Source organism: Peromyscus leucopus, chromosome 14 (genome assembly GCF_004664715.2).
Source record: "Peromyscus leucopus breed LL Stock chromosome 14, UCI_PerLeu_2.1, whole genome shotgun sequence".
Classification (NCBI taxonomy): Eukaryota; Metazoa; Chordata; class Mammalia; order Rodentia; family Cricetidae; genus Peromyscus; species Peromyscus leucopus.
Genome location: NC_051075.1, coordinates 45,133,327 through 45,149,150, shown reverse-complemented (window position 1 = coordinate 45,149,150; position 15,824 = coordinate 45,133,327). Strand labels below are relative to the sequence as shown.

Below are 15,824 nucleotides of genomic sequence, written 5' to 3'. Positions count from 1 at the left end.
CTCTAGCTACACTACTAGGTAGCTCAGGTTGGCCTGGAACTCACTATGTAGACCAAGTTGGCTCAAATTCAGAGATCTACGAGTCCCTGCCTCTGTCTCTCAAGCCCTGGGATTAAAGGCCTGCACCACCATGACCAGCTACTGGAAAGGGTTTGAAACAGCCCTTACGAAAAATGGAAAAGAACTAACCTGTATTAGTATTTTACAATCTCTCTCTTTTGCTCTTGATCTCTTTCTCTCTTAATAACCAAGTCTGGATCACCACATATTGCCTAGGCTGGCCTTAAATACATGATCATCCTGCCTCAGTCTCCCAAGTAGCTGAAATTACAGGTGTATACCACCTCTCCTAGTTAACAAGATATTCTCTAATTAATTGTTCATCTCATGTTCACAAATTCTTCAGTGTATTTAATTGCTATTCCTTTAAAATCAGTTTTTATATCTGATCTAAGGGAGTGATATTCTGCTTCTTTTCTATTGCATATGGTCCCAGCTAATTTTTGCTGTTATAACACTACTGCTTTAATGTGATTCTTGTTTTGCTCTGCTGCTTTGCATAGATATAAAAGTTCTATTTGATTTCTCAAGAAACATTTAACAGGGGGTATGGCTCAGTTAGTAGAGTGCTTGCCTAACATATACAAAGCTCTTGGTTCCATTCCCACCACCACAAAAACTGGCCTTGGTGTCATAAAATGAGCTTGGTAGCATACACCAGTAATCTCAACACTCCGAAGTGAATGCAAGAGGATTGAAGTTCAAATTTATCCGCTGCTACATAATGAATTTAAGGCCAGCCTGGGATAAGAGGAAAGATGCTGGCATCATGGTACATGTCAAGTATCCCAGCACTGGAGAGGCAGAAACAGAGATCTTCGGAAGTTCAAAACCAACTTGGTCTACTGTAACAAGTCCTTTTCTATTCCACCAGCCAGCTCCCAAATAATGACACACCAGTTATTAATTATGAAAGCTCAGCCTATAGCTTAGGCTTGTTCCTAACTAGCTCTTACAACTTAAATTAACCCATTTCTATTAATCTACGTTTTGTCACATAGCCCATACTTCTTCTTCTTTGTCTCCTGGCGTTCACATGCCTAGATTCATCTCCTACGTCCTCTCTCTCTCTCTGCCTGGAAGTCCCAACTATACCTCTTGCCTAGCTATTAGCTGTCGAGCTCTTTATTAAACCAATCACAGCAAAATTAACTTCACACAGTGTACAAACATCCCATAACAATCTACATAGAGAACTCCAGGCCAGCCTGGGCTACACAGTAGTGAGACATGTCAAAAACCAAAGGCTAGGGAGGGATGGGATAAGGAAAGGAGGAACTTGACAGATATAATGACATGGCGATGCATGCCTATAATCCCAGAATTTAGGAAGCTGAGGCAAAAGGACCAAAGTTGATTACACAGTGAGACACTATGTAGGTAGAGTTTTCCTGGTCCTGCCTGGCCCATGGTCAGGACAAATCTCTCTTACCCGCCAGTCCCGCAGCTGCTCAGACCCAACCAAGTAAACACAGAGACTTATATTACTTATAAACTGTATGGCCATGGCAGGCTTCTTGATAACTGTTCTTATATCTTAAATTAACCCATTTCTACTAATCTATAAGTTGCCACTTGGCTCACGGCTTACTAGTATCTTAATATCTGCTTTTCATCGTGGCAGCTGGCAGTGTCTCCCTGCCTCAGCCTCCCACTTCCCAGAATTCTCCTCTCTCCTTGTTCCACCTATACTTCCTGCCTGGCTACTGGCCAATCAGTATTTTATTTATCAATCAATCATAGCAACATATATTCACAGCATACAGGACATTCCACAGCAACACTGTCTCAAAAACAAAACAAAATTTTAATTCATAACATCTATTTTAACAAGTATTTGAAAGAAATGTATCAAGAACAGGAATGTTAAATTTGAAATAGCTGTATCATATAACATTTATTACTACTGAAAACAAATATTCCCTGGGAGAACATGATAGGTCATTCTCTTTTTTGCTGGGGATTAAACTCAGTCATGGACTTGAGTATGCCACACAAATGCTCTATCACTTATGTGGTATTTCCAGCCCTTTGCTCTTACTATGTAACTAAAGCTGGCCAGGAACTCATTATGTAGCTGAGGATAGCCTTGAACTCAATCATCCTGAATCAGTTCCTACCTGTTGGGATTACAAACCTGGGATTATGACTAAATCCAGAGTGTCTTTGATATTCTGAAGACCTGAAAAGTATAGAAGTATATTGGGGCTTTTCTGATTACACAGTGAATTCTTAGACACTTTATATGTATTCAATTCAGTAGGTCATTTTAGAACAAGTATGGCATACCATATACCAAAACAACATCCCACAGTTCCTTTAGGAAGCACTGCACTTATTCCTAAAATGCTATCACTGCTAAAAGCATCAAGATCCAACTTTTGCAAATGCTTAAGAATCTTAACACGTTTTTTATAATATTGTCAGAAGTGACAAATCTTCATACATTAAATATTGTTTTAATTTGGGGATATTTCTGGCCATTACAAAGTGGCTTACCTAATTTAGAAATAACACTTTTGTGCAAAAAGTGTGACTATGAAATATGAAACAATTTTTCTTATGCTGCTATAATAATACCACCATTACAATATATTTATAACTATATTCCCCTCCTCCACAGAGCTCTGCTCTGTGGGTTACCACTCATGTATTCTACAGTGTTGGGCAAAAATAAATTTCAATAGTTTTATAGTCATACTTCCTACTATTATCAATAATACAAGAAGTCCTAAAGGTTTCTGAGTCAAGTTACTAAATATCTGAAAATAATTATAGCACTCTGATCTTTAAATTTCACTATTCACTCTTTCTCATACTGCATGGGAAATGCACACCAGCTCTTTGGCATATACCTGACACCAGCCTACTCAAGTCTGTTGTTCACTCCTGTTACAGACACACTTACATATATACACAGACATGCATACACACTCCTATTCTTTTAAGTACCCACATAAACATCTTTGTCCTAGCCTGTTACCTATCAGCTCTGCTCTAAGTCTGTTTCCCCTGCAATAGCCATGCTTTTTTTTAATTTGAAAAACAGCCTAATCCCATCTGACTACTTTGAGCCCAGGTTGGCACAAATTTAAGCTAAAACGGTTATAGCCTGCCTTTTACGCACAAAGCAAAATAATAAAGCAGCACGGTCTTTTTCTCATCTTCACAACCAAAGTCTCCCCATTCTCAAGCACAGTTGTGAGCACCTAGAGTCCAGCACTCAGGAGGCAGGGCAGGAGAAAGGATAAGGCCAGCCTGGGCCAGAAACCCTATCTCAAGGCGGGGGCGGGGAGCACTAACTGTTCTCAGAATTACGCACATGAACTAAAATAATACTCATGAAAATGTTTAATTGCCCAGTGATGGTAATTCCAAGCAGACCCAAATTTATTCACTGCTGAATCCTCTTGTATAGCATGCCTTCGTTTGTTCAGGATGCTATAACAACATACTTGATACTGAGCAATTTATGAAGAACAGAAATGTGTTGATCCCAAGACAGGGCAATACAAAGATCAAAGTTCAAGGCTCAGATCGGACATCTGGTGAGGGCTGGTTCTGCTACACCTTCTTTTATCATTATTATTTGTGTGTGTGATGTGTGTGAGTGCAAGCAGGGGTGTGCAAAGGCACACGTGCAGTAGTCAGAGGATAATATTCAGGAGATGGTTTACTCCCTCCACCCAGAAATCTGGAGATTTAAACTGAGGCTTGTGGAGCAAGTACTTTTAACCTCTAAGCCATCTCAACAGCTCATTAAATTCTCTCTAGCAGGAAGAATGGATAGGTTCCCTTGGCACTAATCACATTCTAGAGAGCTCTGGCCTTACCACCTAACCACTTTTCAAAGTCTGCACACCTCTTATTACTTACTATGAAGGTTGGTTTCAACATGTTAGCATGTGATTTAGGGGTACACAAACATTAAGACCATAGCAGACAAGGCCCATTTCTTTATATTATTCAGAATATGACTCTAGTTAAGGATAGTAGTTACAGAGTTAAGATACAGTCAAGGAAAATACCAGAGATTATCTACCTAGCTTTGAAGGAAAAGAAAGAGGCCTGGAGAGATGGCTTAGCTGTTAAGAGCACTGGCTGATCTTCCAGAGGGCCTGAGTTCAGTTCCCAGCAACCACACAGTGGCTCACAACCATCTGTAATGAGATCTGATGCCCTCTTCTGGCATGCAGATGTACATGCAGCTAATAAATCTTTAAAAAAAAAAATTAAGAGAATTTTTCTGGGTGGTGGAGCACGCCTTTAATCCCAGCACTCAGGAGGCAGAGGCAGGCGGATCTCTGTGAGTTCAAGGCCAGCCTGGTCTACAGAACAAGATCCAGGACAGACAACAAAACTACACAGAGAAACCCTGTCTTGAACCCCCCCCCCAAAAAAAAAGAAAGGGGGGAGGAGGACTAGCCCCTGGGTCATAAGAGAGAACTAGCTCTGTCCTACACCAGCTATAGCGTATAGGAGAGCAGGCCTTTACCTCGCATGGGCAGTACACTTGAGCTGACCCTGTTGTTGGGGTCACAGGTGAGCCAGCCCTGAGGGCATGAGAGTTGACTCCGCCACCCCCCTCCATCCCCCCTACAGCAATCAGGAGAGAGAGGCCTGCACCTTGCCTGGGCAAAACAGTAAAGCTGCGTTGGGTGAGCTAGCCAAGGCAGTACTGGAGAGCTCATCCAGGGAGTACAGAACCAGGGCTATGAGTTGGCCACCCCAACAACCACTGAATCTACCAACTGCTGGAGCGTGTGAAGGGGACAAACCTACAGATCCAAAACAGCAGAGTCTCCATGACACAGGACAACAACAGGAAAACCAAGGTGAGCCCCAGTGATAGCCCATTATCAGTGGTGGAGCAGAAACCAAAGGCCTTGAGCCAGACCCATGGTAATGAACACTTGCAAGTAACAATGAACAGACGAAAGGGTAAACTGAGTGTCTCGACAGGCCACACTACAGTTTCCACAACAAGATTCTTTTTTTGTTTTTGTTTTTGTTTTGTTCTGTTTCTTTTGTTTGGTTTTTGGTTTGGGTTTTGGTTTTTTTAATTTGGTTTTGTTTGGAGGTGAGGAGGTTGCAAGGGCAGAGGGTGAATGTGAGAGGACAGGGAGATAAGTAGGATTGGAATGCATGATGTGAAATCCATAAAGAATCAATAAAAGTAAAAAATAAAAGAAGTGGGAGGAGAGAAAGAGAAGGACAGCAATGGTGAAGCAAATTTTCAAAACTGCTTTAAATCTGCATTTTACCAGTTTGTAATTTGTTTGTTTCTTTCTTTATTTTTAAGCAGGGTCTCATTGGCCCTCCTTCCTTAGCCTCTGCAGAATTGACAGGTATACACTATCATGCCCAGCTTCTTAGATTGTAATCTTAATTAGTTCCAAATAAATGTGATTTTTTTTCTTAAAAAAAATAGAAGAGTAAAATTACTGAGAAGGAACACAGTAGATAAGAAATTCAACTCGACAGCAGGAATACAAATAACTAATTTTAAAAGTAGGCAAAAGGACCTAAATAAGAATTTTTCAAGAAGAACACAATGAAGAAATTCAAATCAAAATCACGATCTCACACCTGTTAAAAGTGACTACTAAACAGGTGTGGTGACACACATCCTCAGTATCTGAAGAGGGAGGCTGAGGTAAAAGTATCCACAGTTCATGGCCAGTCTGGACTATATAGCAAGAAACAGAGTAACTCCCTAAATTATGTTAAAATAAGAAAATTCCTTATTTAAGATAAGAGTTAACCACAAACAGACATGACAGCAAGACTGGATAAGAATATGAAGAGACGGAAACCCTTCCTAGACTGCTGGTAGCCATGTGAACTGGTACAGCCATTCTGGAGGGTCCTCTAAAACTTAAACATAGAATCAACATACGCTCCAGTGACCTACTTCTGGGTATACAAAGAGAATGAAACTCGGTGCCCATATTCACTGTAACATTATCTCTAACAGCTAAAATAGAGAACCGACCTAGGTGAAATCACCAGTAGATAAGTGAGTCACCTGCCAGGGTGGGGCTTGGGGCCCACACCTTAATCCCAGCACTCAGGAGGCAAGGGCAGGCCAAACTCTGGGAGTTAGAGAGCTCCAGGTCAGCCAAGGTTGTTATATGGTGAAATACTGTCTCAAGAAAGAGAGAGAATGAACAAACAAAAAAAAAAATACACCAGTCTCTCAGCATCTGGGGGAGGGGGGGGGAGTAAGCTCTAAAATAGCCCCTCCCACTGATAACTGAAACCACAGATGCCCAAGTGCCTTATATAAAAGGGCACAGTATTTGCATATAACCTGTAGTAGGATGCAAAGAACCCCACTTTATACTTTGCTACTATATACATTACACAGATGAGTATTTCCAATACCAAATACAGTGTGAACGCTTTGTAAATAGTTAACACATTTTTTAGTGGAAAAGTCTACATGAGTTCCAATTCTTTACAAGCATTTTTAATTCTTGGTTTGCTGGAAAGGGGTGTTATTGTTTTGCTTGTGCAATATTGAAGATAGAACCAAATGCCTCATAAATATTAGACAAAGGTAATGAACCTGAGCTACAACCCAGTTCTCTAGACTGAATTCAGGCATGTGGAGACCAAATGCATGTGCATGCGCATTCATGTAAAATGGAACTTTATTCAGCCTTTAAAAGTTATAAAACATGGGGCTGAAGAGGTGCTCAACAATTAAAAGCACTTGTGCTCTTCCAGAGGACCAAAGTTTGATTCCCAACACCCACACTGAAGGCTCACGACCTGTAACTCTAGCTCCAGGGAATCCAATGCCTTCTTCTGGCTTCCATAGACACTCTTAAACACAAACATAAATAAATTAAAATAAATTAAAAAAAAACTTTAAAAAGGAAATCCTATCTATAAATAAGGCTTTTTAGTATATTGGTTAGAAAAAAACAGGTGCAAAAAAACCACTCTGACCTTCCATCTTTTTCTTAAAAGTGGAAATGAAATTCCCATGTGGAAAAAAAAATGCTTTCCCTGTACTTAAAAAGTAAGCCAACATACTTATCAAAGTTGGTAAGCTGAAACCAAGAGAACTGTGTACAAAGTTTGTTAAAGGATCTCTTATTTATTCAGCCACCCAATACAACTTAGCCACCTTTTCACAAGCTGCCAATTGACCATGTAAGAGTTCCACTCTGTCACTAGGTCTTCGTTTCCTGATGAGGGGTCAGTGTAGAAGACCTGTACTAAATAAATTTGTATGTGTTTCTTCTACTCATCCATTTTATGTTAACGTCATTTTCAGACCCAGATTGAGGGAGAAGAAACACTAAAAGGATAACTAAGTTTCTTAACAATGTTAAGATGAACGTGGGGAACATCATAAAGTGAAACAAACAAGTTACAGAAAAAACAAACACTGCATGACAAGGTCATTTGTATGTGGGATTTTAAGAAGGCAAACTCACAGAAGCAGGAAATAGATGGTAGGTACCAGGGACTCAGGGCAAAGAAGAAAAGGAGAGGTACTGAGGAAGGGTACAAAGTTCCACTGCAGCATGCTTTCTGCAGGACAAATACAGTCTAGAAATCTAATGCACATTTGGTGATGGTAGTTAGCACTACTGTCACGCACACTTGAAATCTGCTAAGAAAAATTGTAAATGTTCTTACAATATAAGAAACATAGTTAATATGACATGTTTTACTGCAGTAGTCTTTTCTTAAATTTCACATTTATATCAATAACGTTATACACTTTAAATATATAATCTTTATTTGCCAATTATATCTCAATAAAACCAGGAGTATTTTTTTTCCTTTTCCTTTTTAAAATAAATAGCTGGATGGGATGGTGCATACAGGAATACAAGCACCAGGGTGGCAGGTGGCAAAGGCAAGATCACCAGTTCAAAGGCGGCCAGGCTACAAAGCAAGACACTAAATAAACAAGCAAGCTTCTTTCTATATGCCAGGTCCTTTTCCTTTTCCAGATCCCAAAATAGGGAACTGACTTTCTATCCTTTCATTTGCAATAGAAGCAGACAATAACAGAAACTGTATAAAAATACCCTGAGGAAATCTGCATACAATTCTTGATTTAAAAAAAAAAACAAAACATTGCTTATCATTAGTTCATTTGGGGTATTATCTGCACTGCTCTAATCCTCTGCAAACAGTTACAGATTTCACGAGTTATTCTTACCTGCTACCTGGTCTGCTAAAACTGTTATAAAATGGACATTTTTGTTGATCTCATTTTTCATTATATCTTTGTGTCATTGCAGTTGAGCACTAATAGCATCTTTTTTATTGGGAGGAACTGCTCTTAACTGTACATTAGTAGGTTTCTTTAGTTCATCATTTGGCTATTTTTAGCAGGCATACTTACTCAGCATTGAGACCATCAGTATTTTGGGATACTTACAAATGAAAAATAACATATCTCTGATTATACCCACACCTGACAATCTATATACAGTGTCAAGCTGTGCTAACATTTGGATAATGAAGGCCAAGACAGCTGTAATTCTGTAAGAGGAAGCAGTCAGGGTTCCTCAGTAACCCTCCATTCCTTAAACCATGAGGATCAATTTACCAAGGAAAGAAAGGGATTTTTTGACCTCAAGAACTTCAGTAACCACCTTCCTAAGCCCTAGAATTTTGTTAAACTTTCCAAAAGAATAAGAAAAGTCTAAAACTTATGTTTAAAAAGAGAGCAAAATGTTTATCATGGCTTAGCTGATTCTGAGTAGTTTTCTCAAAATTATAATCTTTTGACATTTGATTTGTGAATGAATGCTCAAAGGCAAGACATCAAAACTGTAACCACTTGCTACTAAACTGAACCAGTCTGATCCTAAATGAGTAAGGCTCTAGTTATCAAACACTCTCTCACTGTGAACTCCCATGGACAGGGAACACGGATGTTCATTTTAGACGGAGTTCTCTTTAGTGAATCTTGGTATTCTGTTTTGCTTCTTTACAAAGAAGCACGCAAAGATAAATAATTCATTTTCTTAAAAAACAGCTTCTCGTAGTCAGGAACTCTAAGGACAAAGACAGAAATAATTTAAGAGACAAGAGCATGCATTCCAGGAAATTAGGAGACAATAATGTTAACTGGCAACTTTTCTAATCCCATACTACCTTCCTCTGTTGTTTTTGGTGTTAAGTACATGTTCCACCACTGAGATACATACCCACCATCTCATAACCCTTTTCAAATGAAATTACAATCATTTTCACTTAACAAAGTTAAAAGATAAAATAAATGAATTTTTTTTAAAAACTGGTATTCTGGTCTTTTGTCTTTACCTCAAAAAATTTTTTTTAAAAAAATGAAATCATTAGAACGAATCTATGCAACATCAACTAAAGTTTTACCTGAAAAGTCTATGAACTTAAGAGGAAAAATACATCATAAAGATAAAGATAGAACAGGACCTGGTGACATATGACTGCGATCCCAATCCCAGCACTCAGAAGTCTGATGTGAGGATCACAGCAAACTTGAGGCCAGCCCGGGCTATAGAGTAAGACCAACAAAAACAAAATGAAACGCAAAGACGGACTCATCAACCAGGCTCTGATTCTCTGAGCCTCCATCTGCAAGGACTGCTCCCAAGCCCTAGACACTAGACTTAGTAGAGAAGCTATTAAGCATTTCCCATCTTCAACAACAAGCTGACTTTACTATCAATTGTATTAGAAATATATGAAGTAATTATAAAATCAAATCATTTATAAACATTGGAATACATTTAGTGTGATGGCTGTATTTGGTCTGTGAGGAAGATTGTTTTGTTTTTGTCTTTCTGGTCTTGTTTTCCTATTTGTTGGTTTAAGACAATGTCTCTACCCCTAGTGAGTCTTAAACTTCTAACCATCTTGCCTTTAACTCCACACCTCACTTATACAGCGCTAGGGATCAAGAGCCTATCTGATACTTTATGCATGTTAGGCAAGCGCTCCGCCAGCTAGGCTGCATTCCCCTAGCCCCTTAGCTTGTGCTATCTATACCCTAGGCACATTTCTTCTAGTTCCAAGTACTAAGATTTGACATCTTGTTTAAGTGATATTTCCCCCTTACAAGGTCATTTTCTGGTTTAAAAAAAAAATTACAAAGAATTATTGTTTTAGGTAGTAAAGCATGTGGTGAGGTACTAGGTTTGGCAAATAAAGTCTTCTTGAGGAAAAAAAAAAAAATCAGTGTAATGGCCTGTGTCTATAAACCCAGAACTTGGCAGAATGAGTTCAAGGCCAACCTGAGCTATATATCTAGTGACTGCCAGGCCAACAATGGCTATAGAATAAGATCCTGCCTCAGAAAAGAAAGTAGACAAGCAATTTAAATGAAAATAACCCTTTATCACTAGGCATTCTGTGGTGTACAAGAAAAACTCTTCAACTGACATGCATGGCCTAATTCCACAACCCCTGTTTGACCCATATTATACTGAAAGGAAAATGTACAGTATCCTATAAATTCTATAGTCCCCTGGGGATTTTTAAAAAGGCTCTTTAAAAATTAGTTTTAAGTGTTTACTTTTAAACCCATTTGATTGTCTCATTACAATGAACTACAAGTTAAAAACAATTCAAACAGCAATCCGTTCTACTTTGTGGGGGAGAAATGTAAGCCAGGGAATAAGAGAACCAAAGGGAATCCTGCACCCATCCTTACTCCAGTCTTACTCCGCTGAAAAGCACCAAATTCAGACACACATAGAGAGTATTCCTCTGTTTTCAGAGTTGCTTACTATCTTACTTTTGTTTCCTTTTAAGGAAGAAATGAACTGACTTTTTTAAAATCTTGCACTTGTAAAATGAAATACTTCCAGATATACAAGTATGCTATAAAATGTGTGCATCTATCATTTAGTTAAACCAATATGTTTTTACTATGCAATTTATAAAGTAAATCAATAACAACCACTGCATGGAAAGAAATCTATTTTTTAATTAGCACTAGTAAGGTTCTATTTACTTAAGTGAAGAGTGTGAATAATAAAAGACTCAATCACTATCCTCAAAAAATAAATATCTTAATGATTTTTAAATGCGCACCACTATCAATTTCTTTGTGTGCTTCTAAAGAACAAATCAAACACATTATAGTTTAGAAATTAAACAAAATGCCACAGATCACAAAATAACTATTCTATATTCAAACAAATTTAACATCATATTATAGGATTACAAAATGACCTTGAGACTTTGCTGTCCAACTACCCTTGCTGAAATTATCTATTTTTGACAGAGAAAACTCACCACACGGTGGATGTATCTGCCCCTCCAAGACCCAACTTGAAGCCTTTTATTTTACTTTATAGGTAGTACAGATGTTATAAAGCAAAAACACTCAATGTGCACAAAGGGTCAAGAACACATCTTCAATTTTAATGCACTGCACAAGAGGAGTAAGAAAATGCCAAGACATACTCAAGTTTTAGCACACACTTTCAGAAACTGCACATAAGAAATTCAAGAAACTTAAACACCTTTTATTCAGGACGATTAATTTTTAAAACTAATTTCTAATACCCAATATATGCACCCCACAAATAACCATGTACAGTTAATATGTCCACCTCAATGCCCTCTGGTATTTTAATGAAAAATGTACACTTCTCCTGGTCATAAAAAATCTGGTTTTAGATGTTTTAAAAGTTCAAACAGCTATTAAGCTACACTTTGCTTTGGCACTAGCTCCCCCTCCAGACCAACCTAAAATAACTGCATTTAAAAAAACAAACAAGAAACACAAATTTTTGTAACCCACTAGCAAATTTCAAAATTCATCACTGTTGAGGACATTGTTACTCCTTTAAAAAAAAAAAAAAAAAGCTGGTTGGAATTTACTTTTTAAAAGACCATGTTATATAATCAGAATGCTTGCCTTGGTCTCAGTTCTATACACTTTAAATTAAACTGGTTTGTAGGAAAAACAACCTCAAATGACTTTAAATTTTAAAAACTCTTAAAATACAATCTGTAGTGTATCATATTTAAATTATGTTGAATCACTCTCCTAGTGGATCACAAGGCACCCTTCATATTAACTCACGACCTGATCAAAGACAGTTCTGCACGTTCCTGCAGTCTACGTAAGTCTCATTCCAGCTGTTCAGCTCTTCAACTCAAACAGAATTCTCCATTTACAGAACAGCGAACGGAAAACCCATGCCTCCCAACCACCCTGGTAGGCTCCTTATCTTATCTTTATCCTTATCTCTCGTTCCCTACATTTTTAATCGGCCTGCAATTTCAAATGCTTGTATGGGCTAAAACACTGTAGTATTGATAATTAGGACTTCTTATTTCACGGGGACAGCAATGTACAGGACCATATTATTGGCACAGACTTCTAGGGTGCCTTAAAGAACAGCAACATCTCACTCCTTTACTTCGGTATACAATTTCTCTCCTAAAACACTTAATATATGATACACCCTTTAAAAGAAGTATGCTTATAACATAGAACTTTAATCAAAAAAATAAGCACTAAACCCCAAGAAGAGCAAAAAAACTAAAATAAGACCTACTTAGAGTTTCTACGGAGCAAAGGCAAAGACAGTGACTTGTGATAAATTTAACTCTTAAACTGATAAAACTTGCATTGCATTTGTTCCCTGAAACCTTGAAGTTCGGAGTGATCTACGGGAGGGTATAGTTTCCTGGGTTCACCTTGTGTTGTCTTAAAAGTAACGAGCAAAATCAGACACAAGAAGGAAAAACACCAATCTCCTTGCCTTTCTCAAAGGCCTCAATGTTTAAGGCAAAACGCTAAAAGCTTATCAGGGTGCTAAACCCTAACCATGACAATGCCATTTAACTTGAGAAATACGTCTCTGAAGATTGCAATGCCCACATCCAGAGAACAGGTGCTGCCAGGGAAAAAGCCCCTCAACTCCAGCAGGACAGACCTCGCTGAACTGATATGACTCATTTAACCTTCCCAAATAAGTTGTGACACTCCACAGCCGCCAGCTTGTCATTTGCAGATCAAAGGAAAGGGGGATAGCGAGGCACCCAAGCCATTAACTGCCCTGCCTCAGCCACTCGCCAGAGCGGATCTTTGTGCAGGTTCACCCCGATTCCCAGCCCCTGGAGTGCACACAGAAACCCCGCAAAGCAGAGGAACCCACCTTCCCACGGTCTGACCACCGGGACCCCGCTGCGGGGGGGGGGGGGAGGAGAGGTAGGTGCAGAGATGCGCTGAGGGACACCTCCCACCCCGCCCCCATCCCTCGGGTCCCGGGGCTCAGGCCCCTGGCCCTGAGCGGGGATGCGAGGCGCGACGGCGCCCCTCACCCTTACCAGCGCCGAGGCACCGCCGGGGCATCTCGGGGGCTCCCTCCCCACTTTTCCCGGGGCCGCCGGATGAGCAGCAGCAGCAGCAGCAGTTGCAGCAACAGGCCTGGGATCGGCGGGAGGAGGAAGGAGCGCCCGGAGCCCCGGCTCCGCAGAGCCCGCGCCCGCCCCGTCCTGGAACCCGCGGCGCGCGGGGGCCCGGCTCCCTAACGCCCCCTTACCCGAGGCGGGAGCGAGGCGGTCGGCGCCGTCCCCCGTCGCCACAGCCACACTGCCTTCAAGCTGCAGCTGGCCGCGCCGGGAGAGTGGGAGGGGTGGCGGGGTGGAGGATGCTACTCCCGACCGAAGGGAGAGGAAGAAACGGAAACAGGAACCGCGGCCGCCGCTTAACGGAGCCTTCGGCGCCACTGACTGAGGGAAAGCGCAAGGCGGCGCGAGCCAGGCAGCGGCTGACAGCGCGAGACCGAGCGCGAGCCGGGTCCAGGGCGCGCGACCCCGAGCAGCGCCGGCCCCATTCCGGGAGGAAAAGGGAGGGACGGGTCGGCTGGGAGCCGGGAGGGGGAGCGGCGGGGGGCCCTGGAGCCGAGGGAACCCGGCCACTCGGGTCGGCCCGAGACCACGCGCGCACGCGCCGGAGTGGCTCCGACCCGGAGCGCAGGCGGGGGAAGCCTCCGGCCGGCGCGAGCCAGGGAGCGAGCGAGCCAGCCAGCGAGCGAGCGTGCGCGCGCGGACGGGGGCGCGCGCCCCCCTCGGCGTCCCAGCCTTCTGGGGGAGGGCGCGCATGCGCCGGCCGCGGCCTCCTCCCGCGACCCTGGCATGTGCACAGGCTCCTCCCCCGTCCCCTTCCTCTGGGCGGGTGGGCAGCGGAGCTGCAGCATCCACGGGCCACGGCGGGGACCCGAGTTCCAGCCGGGCAGCGGGCGCGCGCGGGCCTCGGGCTCCGGTCCACGCCGGCGTTAGGCAGCCAGAGGGCCCGAGGCTGAAAGGGAACCACGGTCCCCGTGCCCCGGCGGGCGGGCCCAGCGCCCTGGAGCTCAAGCGGGCGCCGCGCTACTTTCGGGATGCTCTCGCTGCTCATCCGGTTGCAGCGCGAGCACACAATGGCACCGCGGTGCTGCGAGCGGTCCTGCTACCCTGCGGGCTCTGCCTCCACTCCCGCACGAAGACCCCCTGCAGGGCCCGAGTTCGAAGCTCGGCCTCCCCGCGCCGCGGTTGCCACAGCCCTGCAGAGGCGGAAGTTTATTGAGTACGGGAGAAGGGAGGGAGAGGCTTTTCCCTAGGATGCCTCCTACCGGCTCGCACTCTGGGATCCTGGCGCCCGCGATGCTGAGCCGTGGGCCGAAGGACTACCTCAAACCGGCCCAGAGGGCGACTTGAGCGGGAGGACCCAGCCGCGCCGCCCCGGCACAAAGTAGTCGCGGGCCGAAGGGGGTGCCGCCGTAGCCAATCAGAGCCGGGAGCCCAGTGAGTGGAGTGCGAACTGGCCAATCAGAAGGCCGGAAGATGAGCTTCCCGTGCCGAACTCTTCCCCGTAGCCTGGGGACCCAGATCCCAAGCGTGAGGGTGCAGCCGGGTGGCTGGGTGGAAAAGCTACCCTCAAGACAGTTATTGCTCTCAGCGCGGGTGCATTTAAGTAATATACTGTGATACTTATCTCTTAGTAAACAGGTCTGGCCTTTTAGATGCTAAGTATCAAAGGACTCACAGAGAAGACATTAAAAGGGCCGAAGCCTGCTAAGAATGCAGTCTGCCTAATAGCGCTCATAAATTGCCAAAATTTGTTCTAGAACAGGAACTGTTTCTGAAATGCAAACAGGACACTGCTTTCAAGAAAGAAAAAAAAAAATCCCGTGCCTTCAGCAACTCCGCACCCAAGAGCAGCTTTTCCAAACCTGTGACTGGGTTAATGTCAGCCCTGGAAATAAAGTACTCTGAAGTGTCCTATAGAAAACACACTGGTTTATCGAATGTCACGCAAAACTACTCAGGCAGAGGTCAGAATTATGTTCTAGCCGAAGAGTTTTGATGTCCTCATTCAACAAATCGGTAGTCATTTTTTAAATGCATGGATGCTAGCCATCTTCCTTAAAACTTGCAGTTAGGCTGTATGAGTCACTTTCTTTGGTTGGTGCAAACAGACAAATTTTAGGCTAGTACCATACTTAGATGTATTAAAGGCTAAAGTTTCATCAGTCAATAATCTGAATTATTTCCCCTCTTGCGTGAATATGTGTATGCCAAGGATGTGTTTTCCCGTGGACTATACCCACAGCCTCGAACATTTTTAGGAGTCCGTGGTAGAATATTTTCTTTGGGATGTAAACACATCCCAGATGTTTTCAAGGGAAAAGAAAAGGAACCATTTCTAGCTAACACACATTTTATGGTTTGCAGTCCTTGACGATCTCCATGTTGAAAGCTTTATGTTTGCCTCAAACCTTCTGGTCCTTTAATCTGGCCTTTAA

General features: G+C 42.5%; 1 protein-coding gene across 2 annotated transcripts in view; it reads right to left on the bottom strand.

Annotated features, from left to right (window-relative positions):
* Fut8 (fucosyltransferase 8) overlaps positions 1 to 14,808 on the bottom strand; it is a 222,603-nt gene extending 207,795 nt beyond the window's left edge. The window contains exon 1 of one of the 2 annotated variants that reach the window (XM_028876080.2): positions 14,652 to 14,808. The gene's annotated coding sequence lies outside the window, so the exon portion shown is untranslated. Of the gene's footprint in view, positions 1 to 13,580; positions 13,791 to 14,651 lie in introns of those variants that run through there. The other variant, XM_028876078.2, reaches the window with a different exon arrangement.
* Positions 14,809 to 15,824: the final 1,016 nt, after the last annotated feature.